The 14,007-nt window shown below is 48.0% G+C and overlaps 1 long non-coding RNA gene across 1 annotated transcript; it reads left to right on the forward strand.

Moving 5' to 3' along the window:
- Positions 1-5,078: 5,078 nt before the first annotated feature.
- Positions 5,079-11,188, forward strand: LOC141058772 (uncharacterized). The gene is made up of 3 exons (XR_012222292.1): positions 5,079-5,166; positions 6,317-6,453; positions 8,530-11,188. It is a non-coding gene; the product is annotated as an uncharacterized lncRNA (long non-coding RNA).
- Positions 11,189-14,007: the final 2,819 nt, after the last annotated feature.

Here is a 14,007-nt window from a genome sequence, read left to right on the forward strand (position 1 = left end):
GCGTCCTGGAATCACCTCCTGCCCCAGCACCCTTCCTCCAGTCCTGCGTGCAGGCAGTCAGCAGCACAGAGAGGATGTAAGTGGAGCAATGTGCTGATCTTGCGGGAGACAGAGGGCTCAACCCAATGGGGAATACTAGAGTTAGCCAGAAACGGCTGATCACAGAGGACAACAGAGCGATCTGTATATTGGCTGTGACACCATTCGAGGTAATAAAATCTCTGTAAACTGAAAATGCTTCTGATAACTGAAGGGCTTTCCCCCCCCCAGAGACTGCAGGTGAGATCTGTTCCTGCAGTCCTGACCTGGCGGGTTACTGCAGAAACTCCTCTGACGCGGAGGGCTATAATGTATTGGGGTATTATAGGCGGTGACTGCATGTAGCACATGTGGATTATGCTGCAAATTACAGCAAGTCTGCAACATGTGAACAGGCCCTATAAGAGCAGAAGATTCCAGGTCACATTCTGGCCTCAATCTTGTGTCTCTTCAACAAATACTACAACTCCCAGCCGACCGGAGATCACTACCCTGGAAGTTCTGCCGTCTTTCTCTTTAGGCCTGTCAAACTGTTAATTCCTGCAGTGTCCACCATGTGGCGCCATCACCCCACAGTGGACGGAGATCTTGTGCATTTACTAATGAGCAGATGCTACAGATGAGAGAACATGATGCTCCGCACCTCTTATGTGAGCGCCATCATGCGCTGATATTGATGGCACAATGCTCCATTTACTGCAGTGACGACTTTATTCCTGTAGTAATATGGCGGCCGTCATACGGCGCAGATATTCCTCCTATGTAGGGTGTGCACGCTAAATTATTTCAATCCAGAACGTCTGATAATCCAGAAGAAAATGTAGTTGCAAAAGGCACAAGGTCGCTGACGCCGACTGGTCTGTGCACCCCTCACCGGCTGCTGATTTCACCAGGTCCTGAAGACCCCATGAGGTTATTGCTGCCATCTTGAATTATAACATGATCAATCCTTAGATCCAGATGAAGATAAACTAAGGGCTAAAGAGTCTGCAGGGGACAGAGGAGTCTGCAGAGGAGTCTGGAGGGGACAGAGGAGTCTGACAGAGAGGAGAGGGGATAGAGGAGTCTAGGTGAGCGAGGAGAGGGGGGACAGAGGAGTCTGACAGAGAGGAGAGGGGATAGAGGAGTCTGTAGGTGAGAGGAGAGGGGGGACAGGAGTCTGATGGCTGAGAGAGGAGAGGGGACAGAGGAGTCTGAAGTGGAGTCTGGAGGGGACAGAGGAGTCTGAGAGGAGAGGGGATAGAGGAGTCTAGGTGAGCGAGGAGAGGGGGGACAGAGGAGTCTGATGGCTGAGAGGAGAGGGGACAGTGGAGTCTGCAGGTGAGAGAGGAGAGGGGACAGAGGAGTCTGATGGCTGAGGAGAGGGGACAGAGGAGTCTGCAGTGGAGTCTGGTGACAGAGGAGAGGGGACAGAGGAGTCTGCAGTGGAGTCTGGTGACAGGAGAGGGGACAGAGGAGTCTGCAGTGGAGTCTGGTGACAGAGGAGAGGGGATAGAGGAATCTGCAGTGGAGTCTGGTGACAGGATTCTGCAGTGGAGTCTGGAGGGGACAGAGGAGTCTGAAGTGGAGTCTGGAGGGGACAGAGGAGTCTGAAGTGGAGTCTGGAGGGGACAGAGGAGTCTGAAGTGGAGTCTGGAGGGGACAGAGGAGTCTGAAGTGGAGTCTGGTGACAGGAGAGGGGACAGAGGAGTCTGAAGTGGAGTCTGGTGACAGGAGAGGAGACAGAGGAGTCTGTAGTGGAGTCTGGTGACAGGAGAGGAGACAGAGGAGTCTGCAGTGGAGTCTGGTGACAGGAGAGGAGACAGAGGAGTCTGCAGTGGAGTCTGGTGACAGGAGAGGAGACAGAGGAGTCTGCAGTGGAGTCTGGTGACAGAGGAGAGGGGACAGGAGAGGAGACAGGAATCTGCAGTGGAGTCTGGTGACAGGATTCTGCAGTGGAGTCTGGAGGGGACAGAGGAGTCTGATGACAGGAGAGGGGACAGAGGAGTCTGAAGTGGAGTCTGGAGGGGACAGAGGAGTCTGGAGGGGACAGAGGAGTCTGAAGTGGAGTTTGGTGACAGGAGAGGGGACAGAGGAGTCTGAAGTGGAATCTGGAGGGGACAGAGGAGTCTGAAGTGGAGTCTGGTGACAGGAGTCTGAAGTGGAGTCTGGTGACAGGAGAGGAGACAGAGGAGTCTGCAGTGCAGTCTGGTGACAGAGGAGAGGAGACAGAGGAGTCTGCAGTGGAGTCTGGAGGGGACAGAGGAGTCTGAAGTGGAGTCTGGTGACAGAGGAGAGGGGACAGAGGAGTCTGAAGTGGAGTCTGGTGACAGGAGAGGGGACAGAGGAGTCTGCAGTGGAGTCTGGAGGGGACAGGAGTCTGAAGTGGAGTCTGGTGACAGAGGAGAGGGGACAGAGGAGTCTGAAGTGGAGTCTGGTGACAGGAGAGGGGACAGAGGAGTCTGCAGTGGAGTCTGGGGACAGAGGAGTCTGCAGTGGAGTCTGGAGGGGACAGAGGAGTCTGCAGTGGAGTCTGGAGGGGACAGAGGAGTCTGCAGTGGAGTCTGGAGGGGACAGAGGAGTCTGCAGTGGAGTCTGGAGGGGACAGAGGAGTCTGAAGTGGAGTCTGGTGACAGAGGAGAGGGGATAGAGGAGAGGGGACGGAGGAGTCTGGTGGCAGAGGATTCTGCAGTGGAGTCTGGAGGGGACAGAGGAGTCCGATGGCTGGGAGCTCGTGCAGCAGCTTATTCCCTTTCTTCCCATGGGGACATTGGGAACTATAACTGCTTTATCTTCTACACATGTTCCAAAATGAAACAAAAAGGAAATAACGAATTCTCATTTAAAGAATATATCAATCTTATTCGCTCTATTTCTTTGCCTGCATTAATAAAAAGAGGAATTTTCCCCTTGGATCCCACCTATCCGGATGCCCGGGGGACGTGTCCGTTGCGGCTGCACTCGGATGCTCGGCTTCTCCGGCTGATGCCGGGGGGCTTCTCTGAGGTTTTCTATCTATTACATCTTGTTTACTTTTACTTCAATTTCCTTCAGATTTGGGAGAATCTGCGCTGGCTCTGACCGCTTTCCTACACTGCACTCCTGCTCTCTATCCAACAGTGCGGACCCCCAGTCATACAGAGCATCGGGGGCACAGACATTTCATGCCTATATATTGCCAAATCAGACGATATCAGACCTGCCCAATGTTTGTGAGGCGTCAGGCGGTGGGTATTTTGGGGGTCTTCTGCATCCTGTTAGTGCTCTGGTGCTTCCTGCTCTGTGAGATATCTGTGACACATCACACTTTCCCAAAACTGAAAACTTGGACCAAAAAAATGTACCATGGTCCAGAAAATTGCAGAATTGACGCAGTTTTCAACCTCTGACACCTAAAATCCACATGGACAATCCACTTTGGCTGTGGATTTCGTAAATTCCCCCCACCATCCTGGCTCTGTATTGGGGAGCCCATTTTTAAAAACCCCTACGTTTCCGACACGTGTGAATGTAACCTTACTCTGACCCCAAAATCGGGGTTTTGTCTCTTCCCCAAACTCGTTCATCACATCTGTTACTTTGAGGATTCCACTTTTGGTGCTGGCAAATGGGATAATCAAAGAGAGAGCCCCGACAGATGTTCTGGGTGTCATAACGGGGACGGGTCCCAGATGAAGACCCCACAGCTGCACAGTGTATATAAACAATGTGTCCTATGAAAACTGATACTATGTAGCTACACACTCAATCTTGAGGGAAAGTCATTGGTGCAGGTTTGATATGGAAACTATAGCTTTGTAATAAAGGGTTAATCGCTCGGCCCCTGCAGAACCTGAAGGAACTGGTCTTGGCCGAGGGTCAGGGGGCAGACGGCCCTCCGGGCCTCGGAAACCTGTATGGCCCTACCATCATAGTATGGCCGGATTCAGTCTCAGTTTTAACCCCTTAGTGACAGAGCCAATTTTTCACATTCTGACCAATATCACTTTGTGGTGATAACTCTGGAACACTTCAACAAATCCCAGTGATTTTGAGATTGTTTTTTCGTGGCACATTATAATTTATGATAGTGGTAAATTTAGGTTGATATGTTTTGTGTTTATTTATAAAAAATATCAGAAACTTGACAAAAATGTAAAAAAATTGCAATTTTCAAACTTTGAATGATCATCCCTTTAATCCAGATAGTCATACCACACAAAAACATGAATAAATAACATTTCCCACATGTCTGCTTTATATCGGCATCATTTTTAAAACGCTAATTTATTTTGTTAGCCTTTTAGGAGGTTTAAAAATGTAGCAGTAATTTTTCATTTTTTTTTCAAGGAAAGTTACAAAATTTATTTTTTGAGGGACCTATCCAGGTTTGAAGCGACTTTAGGGGTGCGATATATTGGAAAACCCCAAAAAGTGATACCATTTTAAAAACAGCACCCCCTGACATATTGAAAATTGCAGTCAGGTAGTTTATTAACCCTGACACAAAAACAGAACACAGTATGACAAACGTGCATAAATACTCTGCTGTAAAACATATGTAACTGTAAGTAGCAAGTGCTAGTAAAAGATGTTAACAAAACCAGGGTATTTTGTTGATACTTTTTTTGCAAAAAAATGTACGCTAAGCCACTCCGCCGCTTCGAGGCATACCCTTCTCGGAGCAGTCCTATCTAATATATTTAAAAACCTGAACATGTGAATAATACCTTCATGAGCAGGGTTCAGAAAGGTGCTGCCCGGTATGGGCTCGCTGGGCAAAATGGCTTTTTATGCATGTCCCAAAGGAGAGAGGCGGGGATCTCCCAAAGCTTGCATAAGCAAGAAATCAATGGATTCAGAACACATGACACATGTTAACATCTTTTACTAGCACTTGCTACTTACAGTTACATGTTTTACAGCAGAGTATTTATGCACGTTTGTCATACTGTGTTCTGTTTTTGTGTCTTAGTTCTTGGGTGGTGTGAACAGGGTCTTATGACCCGTTCAGTTTTTGTGCATGTGTCATGTGTTCTGAATCCATTGATTTCTTGCTTATGCAAGCTTTGGGAGATCCCCGCCTCTCTCCTTTGGGACATGCATAAAAAGCCATTTTGCCCAGCGAGCCCATACCGAGCAGCACCTTTCTGAACCCTGCTCATGAAGGTATTATTCACATGTTCAGGTTTTTAAATATATTAGATAGGACTGCTCCGAGAAGGGTATGCCTTGACGCGGCGGAGTGGCTTAGCGTACATTTTTTTGCAAAAAAACGTATCAACAAAATACCCTGGTTTTGTTAACATCTTTTACTAGCACTTGCTACTTACAGTTACATATGTTTTACAGCAGAGTATTTATGCACGTTTGTCATACTGTGTTCTGTTTTTGTGTCTTAGTTCTTGGGTGGTGTGAACAGGGTCTTATGACCCGTTCAGTTTTTGTGCATGTGTCATGTGTTCTGAGTTTATTAACCCTTCAGGTGATTTTCAGGAATTAATAAATGTTTGTTTACCACCTAAATGTCCTGACCACTATATCCGGGAGACTCTAAGGCTATGTGCACACGGTGCAGATTCTGCTGTGGAATTTTCCGTGCAGATTTTCCTAAATCTGCAGGTAAAATGACCTGCGTTTTACCTGCAGTTTTAGTGCGGATTTCCCCTGCAGTTTTCACCTGGAGATTTCTATACTGGAGCAGATGAAAAACTGCTGCAGAACTGCACAAAAGAAGCGACATGCTGCAGTTTTAGGGTACGTGCACACGCTGCGGAATGCTCTGCGGATTTGGCCGCGCAGATTTTGTAAAATCCGCAGGTAAATCTTCAGGTCAAAAGACCTGCGGTTTTTCATCTCTACAATGGAGGAGATGGCAAACCGCAGCAGAATCCGCAGAAAGAAGTGACATGTCAATTCTTTCTGCGGTTTTGAAACCGCAGCAAATCCGCGCGGAAAATTCCGCAGCATCTGCACTGCGTTTTTTTTTTCCATAGGATATTATGCTACTGTACACCCGGATCCGCAGCGGCCAAATCCGCTGCGTGTGCACACAGCCTTAAATCTGCACCAAATCTGCAGCATTTGAACAGCGGTTTTTGTTTTACATAGCCTTAAATGATACTATACATCACTTGCAGTTCTGCTGCAGAACTGCACAGAATCTGCACCGTGTGCACATAGCCTAAGGCCGCGATTTGGCCATGAACTGCTATGGCAAACATCAGGACCACACAATCATAATCTCGATGTGTCAATTAGATTAAAGCAGAAGCCCCCCACAATCTATTAACCATTTTTCCGATGTCACTTTTGACAGCAGCAACTAAGGGGTTAAACAGATATGGATGGTGCCAACACTGATCGTTTGTGATACAGCAAGTTGTTAGCTATAGTGGACAGCCGACAGCTGCTGGATTGTCACCTGTATGGGGATGATGTTCTCTTATATCTCAGGTCAGTAAATATATGTATTGGTTCTCATTAAGGGGTTAAATAAGGGATTGTTCTGCCGAGGGTCTCTATAAACTTTGATCAAGCATCCTGTGATTAAAAAATTCCCCCAACACATTGGATTAATACACTATAGGTGGAGCCCAAGGATTTTACAAGGTGCAGACAACCTTCTAATGTACCGGTATATGGGGGGCTCCTGTCTCTTCCAACATCAACTGAAGTAGGAGCAGACATGATGACTTTCACAGCCCGATCTGTTTGTTTTCAAGGATCTGTGCTGCCATGAGAGATGTGGCAAGGGGGACAGAGAAGTCTGGACAATAGTGCCTTGTGGGGGCAGAGTGAGCTCAAGGGGACAGAGGGGTCTGGACAATAGAGCCTTGTGGGGGCAGAGTGAGCTGAAGGGAACAGAGGGGTCTGGGGGGATAGAGGGGTCTGGACAATAGTGCCTTGTGGGGGCAGAGTGAGCTGAAGGGGACAGAGGGGTCTGGGGGGGATAGAGGGGTCTGGGGGGATAGAGGGGTCTGGACAATAGTGCCTTGTGGGGGCAGAGTGAGCTGAAGGGGACAGAGGGGTCTGGGGGGGGGGTAGAGGGGTCTGGACAATAGTGCCTTGTGGGGGCAGAGTGAGCTGAAGGGGACAGAGGGGTCTGGGGGGATAGAGGGGTCTGGACAATAGTGCCTTGTGGGGGCAGAGTGAGCTGAAGGGGACAGAGGGGTCTGGGGGGGATAGAAGGGTCTGGACAATAGTGCCTTGTGGGGGCAGAGTGAGCTGAAGGGGACAGAGGGGTCTGGGGGGGATAGAAGGGTCTGGACAATAGTGCCTTGTGGGGGCAGAGTGAGCTGAAGGGGACAGAGGGGTCTGGGGGGGGATAGAAGGGTCTGGACAATAGTGCCTTGTGGGGGGCAGAGTGAGCTGAAGGGGACAGAGGGGTCTGGGGGGGATAGAAGGGTCTGGACAATAGTGCCTTGTGGGGGCAGAGTGAGCTGACGGGGACAGAGGGGTCTGGGGGGGATAGAGGGGTCTGGAGGGGGACAGAGGGGTCTGGACAATAGTGCCTTGTGGGGGCAGAGTGAGCTGAAGGGGACAGAGGGGTCTGGGGGGGATAGAGGGGTCTGGACAATAGTGCCTTGTGGGGGCAGAGTGAGCTGAAGGGGACAAAGGGGTCTGGGGGGGACAGAGGGGTCTGGACAATAGTGCCTGTGGGGGCAGAGTGAGCTAAAGGGGTCTGGAGGGGGACAGAGGGGTCTGGACAACAGTGACTTGTGGGGGCAGAGGGCTCTGGAGGAGGCAGAGCAGTTTGGAGGTGACAAAGGGGTCTGGGGGGGTATAGATGGGTCTGGAAGGGGACAGAGAGATTTGTAAGGGACAGAGGGGTCTGGAGGAGGCAACGCAGTCTGTAGAGGGATAGAGGATTCTGAGAGGACCAGGGAAGACTGAAGCAGAACATAAAGTTTTGGAGAGAACAGAAAAGTCTGGAAAGGGAAAATGTTATCTGGAGGGAACTGCTGAGTCTGTTGAGGACAGAGAAGTCTAGAGAGGGTAGACAGGTCTGGAGGAAACAGGAGTCGAGGACTAGAGATATATCTGGAAAGTGCAGAGATGTCTGAGAGGGGAAGAGAGTTTGGAAGATCAAGACAACAGATGTGAGTGGATGGAAAAGAGAAGTATGGCAGAGGACATAGTACACTGTATGGGGAAAATGTTATCTTGTGGGAAAGAGGTGTCTGAAGGGGCCAAGGATCTGTATGGGACAGAGGGGTCTTGGACATGGGACAGATACATCAGGATAAGGACAAAGAAATCTGGAGGGGATAGAAGAGTCTGGAGAGGAGTTTAGTGGGAAATTACTTCCCTTAACACATTGAAACCTCTTGCGCCCCTCGGGAAGCCTGCATAGGTATGGGGTCAGAGGAGCCAGCTACAGGTTTGGCTGACAGAGGTTGAAGGCATATGGGCTCTTCAGAACTCAGATTTTGAGGGCTCCTCTGGCTCCAGCTGAGTACACTGTACTGATTGTATAATGTACTTTGTAACATACTTCCAGTAGTAATTTCTCCATCTTTTCTGACGCAGGACGGTTATGATCATTGGATTTCCACACGTGGTGGGATCCGTCTGTCATAGGAAAGCATCACTGGAAGCAGTAAGTGGCGTCACAACAACGCATCACCCTACAGTGATTCGAGGTAAAGCGTCCCCCTGGGCCCACGCAGACTGACATATGGAGGCCCGGGTGCAGTTTATCCAGCCTAAGTGACATAAGCTCCCTGGAGGGCATCCACCATGTATGAAGGCAGATGACGGGCAGGAAAGCGACACATGGCCACAAATGTGTAACTGGGCATTATTTTATCTGCATCCCTGACTCCCTTCACAGAAGCCGCATAGAAAGGGCAAGAAGAAAAGTTGAAGACCACTGGGGTGATAGCATGTAGCGGCCATCAGTGACTGGCATCAGTGTCCCTCACAGAAAGGAGAAGATCGAAGAGCAGGAATGAAAGAAAGTTATCGTCCTGCCCAAATGTAAGGGAACGTGGAAATAACGAATACGTAGGAAATGTTCAGTGACTCATCGGTGAGGACAAAAGTGTCCAAAATATCTAATTCCTCAAATAAATAACATTATATTAACTAATAATAATAAAATACCATAATAATAGTAAAGGGCGCAGATGCTCTTGGCAAACACTAATAATGACCCCACAATGCTGCGGTGTCCACACATCCACCTCATCTCTCTACATCTAGCCATCTCATATCTTTCCTTTTCTTCCTTCCTTCTTCTTTATTTCTCTTTCTGTCCTTCTCCCTCTTTCATTCTGTTATACTTCTTTGTCTCTTTCTTTTTCTCTTTCATTATTTTTCCTTTCTTACTAGCTTTTTCATTCATTTTTTCTGTCCTTTTTCCACTCCTTTCATTCTTTTTCTTTCTTCCTTCCTTCCCAGTTTTCTATCATTCATTTTCTATCTTCTTTTGCTTTCTCTATGTTTTTCCTTCTTTCTTTCGCTCTTTTTTCCTTCTCTATCCATCCATCTAATTCCTTGTGTATCTCAGTTATGCAAAATCTGGCACAGACCCTTGTGGTATAACGAGGGTCCACGTTGAACCCCCCCTTCCCTGTGTACAATGCAGATTAGATATGAGGTTTCTAATTTGGGCTCGGGCCTCAGGTTACAGAGAAGCCCTGGCCTAGATAAATGGCGGTTACGTAGATGCAGGCAATGGCTTTGTGTCATCGCCAGTAATGACGCTGGGTGATGGGCCCTTTGGAGGTATTCTATATTTGTGCCGTGCTCTGGAATACGCCGATGTTTTCCATGTTGTGTCTTGTTGCTGGAGTGATCGCCCATGACCGGGTAATGGAAGGTGCAAGCTGAGACTCTGATAATCCGGAGCCATTCACACTCTGACGTAGCGAGTAACATTGTGCTCAGATTATACATCCAAGATTCATGGCCCTCTGGCACCCATCGGTTCACCCTCACCATCACTGCCAGATCATCACAAACCTGCTGCATGGCATCCCCTATGGTGTCTCAGCACAAGATGGCAGTATTATTACAGCACTATATGCATTATTATGTGTCCAGTATATGGCCCCTTTATTCTATATGCTCATGGTGCATGTCTGACGGCTGCCACTCTCCACCGTAGGGACCCATTCCAAAAAATGGGGAAGAAGAGTGAGCAGTGGAGATAGCGGCACGGTATGTGAGCGAATGTCAAAGAGAAATATGGTATGCCATGGACTTCTATAGCCCCCACCCTGGATCTGCCCCCATCCACCTTCCCTATGCCATGGACTTCTATAGCCCCCACCCTGGATCTGCCCCATCCACCTTCCCTATACCATCGACTTCTATGGCCCCACCCTGGATCTGCCGCCATCCCCTATCCACCTTCCCTATGCCATGGACTTCTATGGCCCCCACCCTGGATCTGCCACCATCGCACATTCCCCATCCACCTTCCCTATGCCATGGACTTCTATGGCCCCCCACCCTGGATCTGCCCCCATCCCCCCATCCACCTTCCCTATGTCATGGACTTCTATGGCCCCCACCCTGGATCTGCCGCCATCCCCCAACCACCTTCCCTATGCCATGGACTTCTATGGCCCCCACCTTGGATCTGCCGCCAACCCCTATCCACCTTCCCTATGCCATGGACTTCTATGGCCCCACCCTGATCTGCCCCCATCCCCCCATCCACCTTCCCTATGCCATGGACTTCTATGGCCCCACCCTGATCTGCCCCCATCCACCTTCCCTATGCCATGGACTTCTATAGCCCCATCCTGGATCTGCCCCCATCCCCCCATCCACCTTCCCTATGCCATGGACTTCTATAGCCCCATCCTGGATCTGACGCCATCCCCCATCCACCTTCCCTATGCCATGGACTTCTATGGCCCCACCCTGATCTGCCCCCATACCCCCTATCCACCTTCCCTATGCCATGGACTTCTATAGCCCCACCCTGGATCTGCCCCCATCCACCTTCCCTATGCCATGGACTTCTATAGCCCCATCCTGGATCTGCCGCCATCTCCCATCCACCTTCCCTATGCCATGGACTTCTATAGCCCCATCCTGGATCTGCCCCCATCCACCTTTCCTACAGCCCCTACCCAACATCCCTACAGTCCCTATCCTTACTCCCTTTTGTACACTTGCTTTGGCAAAACTAATGTGTATTTAGTCCTGCCAATAAAGCTTCTTTGAATTTGAATTAATGCGGTTGTTTTTGCGATGGTGTCCTGTATTCTGCATTCTACTGATCTAGCTATAAAGTAAAATGTGAACATGCCTGAAAACTGCCCAGATTCCTATAAGATACTGGCGAGGACCCGGTCTCCCAGAAGTCATCATGTATAATATTATTGAGGGTTGGGAGATGTTAGGAGGAGACCGCTCTGGAACCATGGAGGGTGCACGGGGTGAGAATAGCTGCACCCTAAGAGATAGCGGCTTCCTACGTGTCATGGCTCCTGCAGACACAGGAATGGCCATTCCCCGGGCTGATGACAGAGCTGTAAAAACTTTCTAGATAAAAGAGGCCACAGGAAGGCCTGTGTGAGTGTGAACTGTCACTAAAATGGAAAGTGTGAAAACAGAAGAGACTCACAATCAGCGCTGAGCTGCACCCTATCTCACATTTTCCATCCCCAGCGGGACGAATCGTTATCAGTGCGCGATGTTCTGCGGAATCGTTATCAGTGCGCGATGTTCTGCGTCTGTAGATCCAAGAGTATCGTGTGCATTAGACAAGGAGATATTGTATGGCGTACAAAAAAGGAGGGGAGTCATTGCTTGTTATAAGTTTTATTTCAATATAATATTAAAAACACATACTTATAGTAATAGGGTAAAGAGAAAGTATAATGGAGCAGACAATCACATAAACATATTTAAAGACGGAGGGAGTGATGACAATATCCAAGAGATAATAACCAAGAGTAACACAGCACTGAGGTTAGATGTCAGTATCATAAGAGAATATATATGTCATATATAGCCGGCGCCTAGCCGTAGTCACGCACTGACAGGGAGGCGCGCGGACAAACAGAATGGGGAGAGCCCAGCGCATGCGCACTCACCTGCTTCAGGTAAATCCCTTATATTGGATGTTCTGTGTGTGTATTAGATAAGATATGGGGTCAAAAAATGTGACCAATCATTGCTTATAAGTTTCTCTATTACACTATTATTGCACACATTGGTCCCAATAGATTAGGAATTAGCCTATACCAAATAAGTACCGTACATTCAGACCATTCTTTATCCGGATGATCTAGGTAGGACCAGAGTTTTGATTCCATCAGAGATTTATGGGTCTTGACGTTGTTTAAAGAGTCATCCACATCCAGGGCACGATTCAGAAACACGTAGATGTCGTAAGTATTAACCGGTTACTGTTAATCACTAAGAAAAGAAGGGACAAAGCAAAATAAGTAAAAGAACATACTATAAAAACCATCAAGAGACAACAGGAGAGCAGCAAAGAAGCTCAGAGACAGATGGAATAAGAGCTCATAAAAAGGAAGCAAATACTTGTGATTCGTTAAGACCGTAGGGGCCATTGCCCCCAGAATGGTAACCCATCTGCACTCTGTTAGGGCCAGTAAGCGCTTAATAGCGCCCCCTCTGTACCCCATTGAACATGCTGTATTCCTCCAACCATAGAGGTTTTCGGATTGCTCTGGAGGAATAGCGTATAATGTTTGGGAATGGATCAGCGGCTGCAGCGACAATATCTCGCACATGTTCACGTGTACGTGTTTTTAATTTGGCGCGAAGTCAAACCGATATATATTTTTTGACAACCACATGTAGCACAGTATATCGCCTGCGTGGGTTGTACAGGTACTGTTTAATATGAAAGTCCCTAGTACCATCAGCCGAGGTGAAGGTAGACTTCTGCAGAATATTTTTACACGCTATGCAGCGTCCGCAGGGAAAACATCCCCGTGGAGGACCACGAGAGTTGAAAGGAGAAATTGTATTCCCAAATCTGGTAACAATCACTTAATTCCATAGAAAATATTTAAAAAAATCATTCAAGAATACATGATGCAAAAAGTGGCGCGTTTCGAACACTGGTTAGCTTTCGAAACGTGTTGCTTTTTGCATCATGTATATTACTAACCATCTGTTGGTAATTTATACTTTTGCAATGCACACGATCCGTTAGGATTGTTGCTCCGTGCACAACGGACCTCTGCTTCCAATAGTAGGTGAGCCCAGTGTGGATCGCTAGCCCCGCTGGTCTCTTACTTGGTGTGAAGCTGCACGTACGAATCAGAATAATTGGTTGATTCACCAACAATCTACAGATGAAACCAGAAGTTTCCATCCACTGTATATAAAGACACATCTGCAGGTTTTTCCTCAACCTCTGACATGAAATCAGAATAAACCTTTCCCATTTTAGGTCAATTAGGATTACCATAATTATTAATATTTGCCAAATGCCGGAATAATGAGAGAGCGAGAATATTGTGAGGCATATTTATTACTTACTGCAAAGTCAAAAGTTTCCATACAGTTCATTAGTATTTGGTACCATTGCCTTTAACCTGAATGACTTGGGTTAGACGTTTGGGATCTCCTTCCACAAGCTTCTCACAATAGTTGGTTGGAATTTGGGCCCATTCCTCCTGACAAAACTGGTGTAACTGTTCCAGGTTTGTAGGTCGCCTTGCTCGCCCTGGCCTTTTCAGCTTTGCCCATAAATTTTCAATAGGATTGAGATCAGGGCTTTATGATGGCCGCTCCAAAACATTGACTTTGTTATCCTGAAGCCACTTTGTTACCATTTTGGCAGTATGCTTCAGGTCAATGTCCATTTCTAAGACCCATTTCCACCCAAGATTTAACTTACTGGCCGATGTCTTGAGATGTTGCTTCAGTATTGCCATATAATCTTCTTTTCTCATGATGCCATCTATTTTGTGAAGTGCACCAGTCCCTCCTGCAGCAAAACAACCCCACAGTGGGAGCAGAACGGGGAGGCAGATTGGACATCTTCCCTACCGATCCTCACCAGGT

The sequence above is a fragment of the Dendrobates tinctorius genome, unplaced genomic scaffold (genome assembly GCF_039654945.1).
Source record: "Dendrobates tinctorius isolate UK_male_01 unplaced genomic scaffold, ASM3965494v1 ptg000214l, whole genome shotgun sequence".
NCBI classification, from domain to species: Eukaryota; Metazoa; Chordata; class Amphibia; order Anura; family Dendrobatidae; genus Dendrobates; species Dendrobates tinctorius.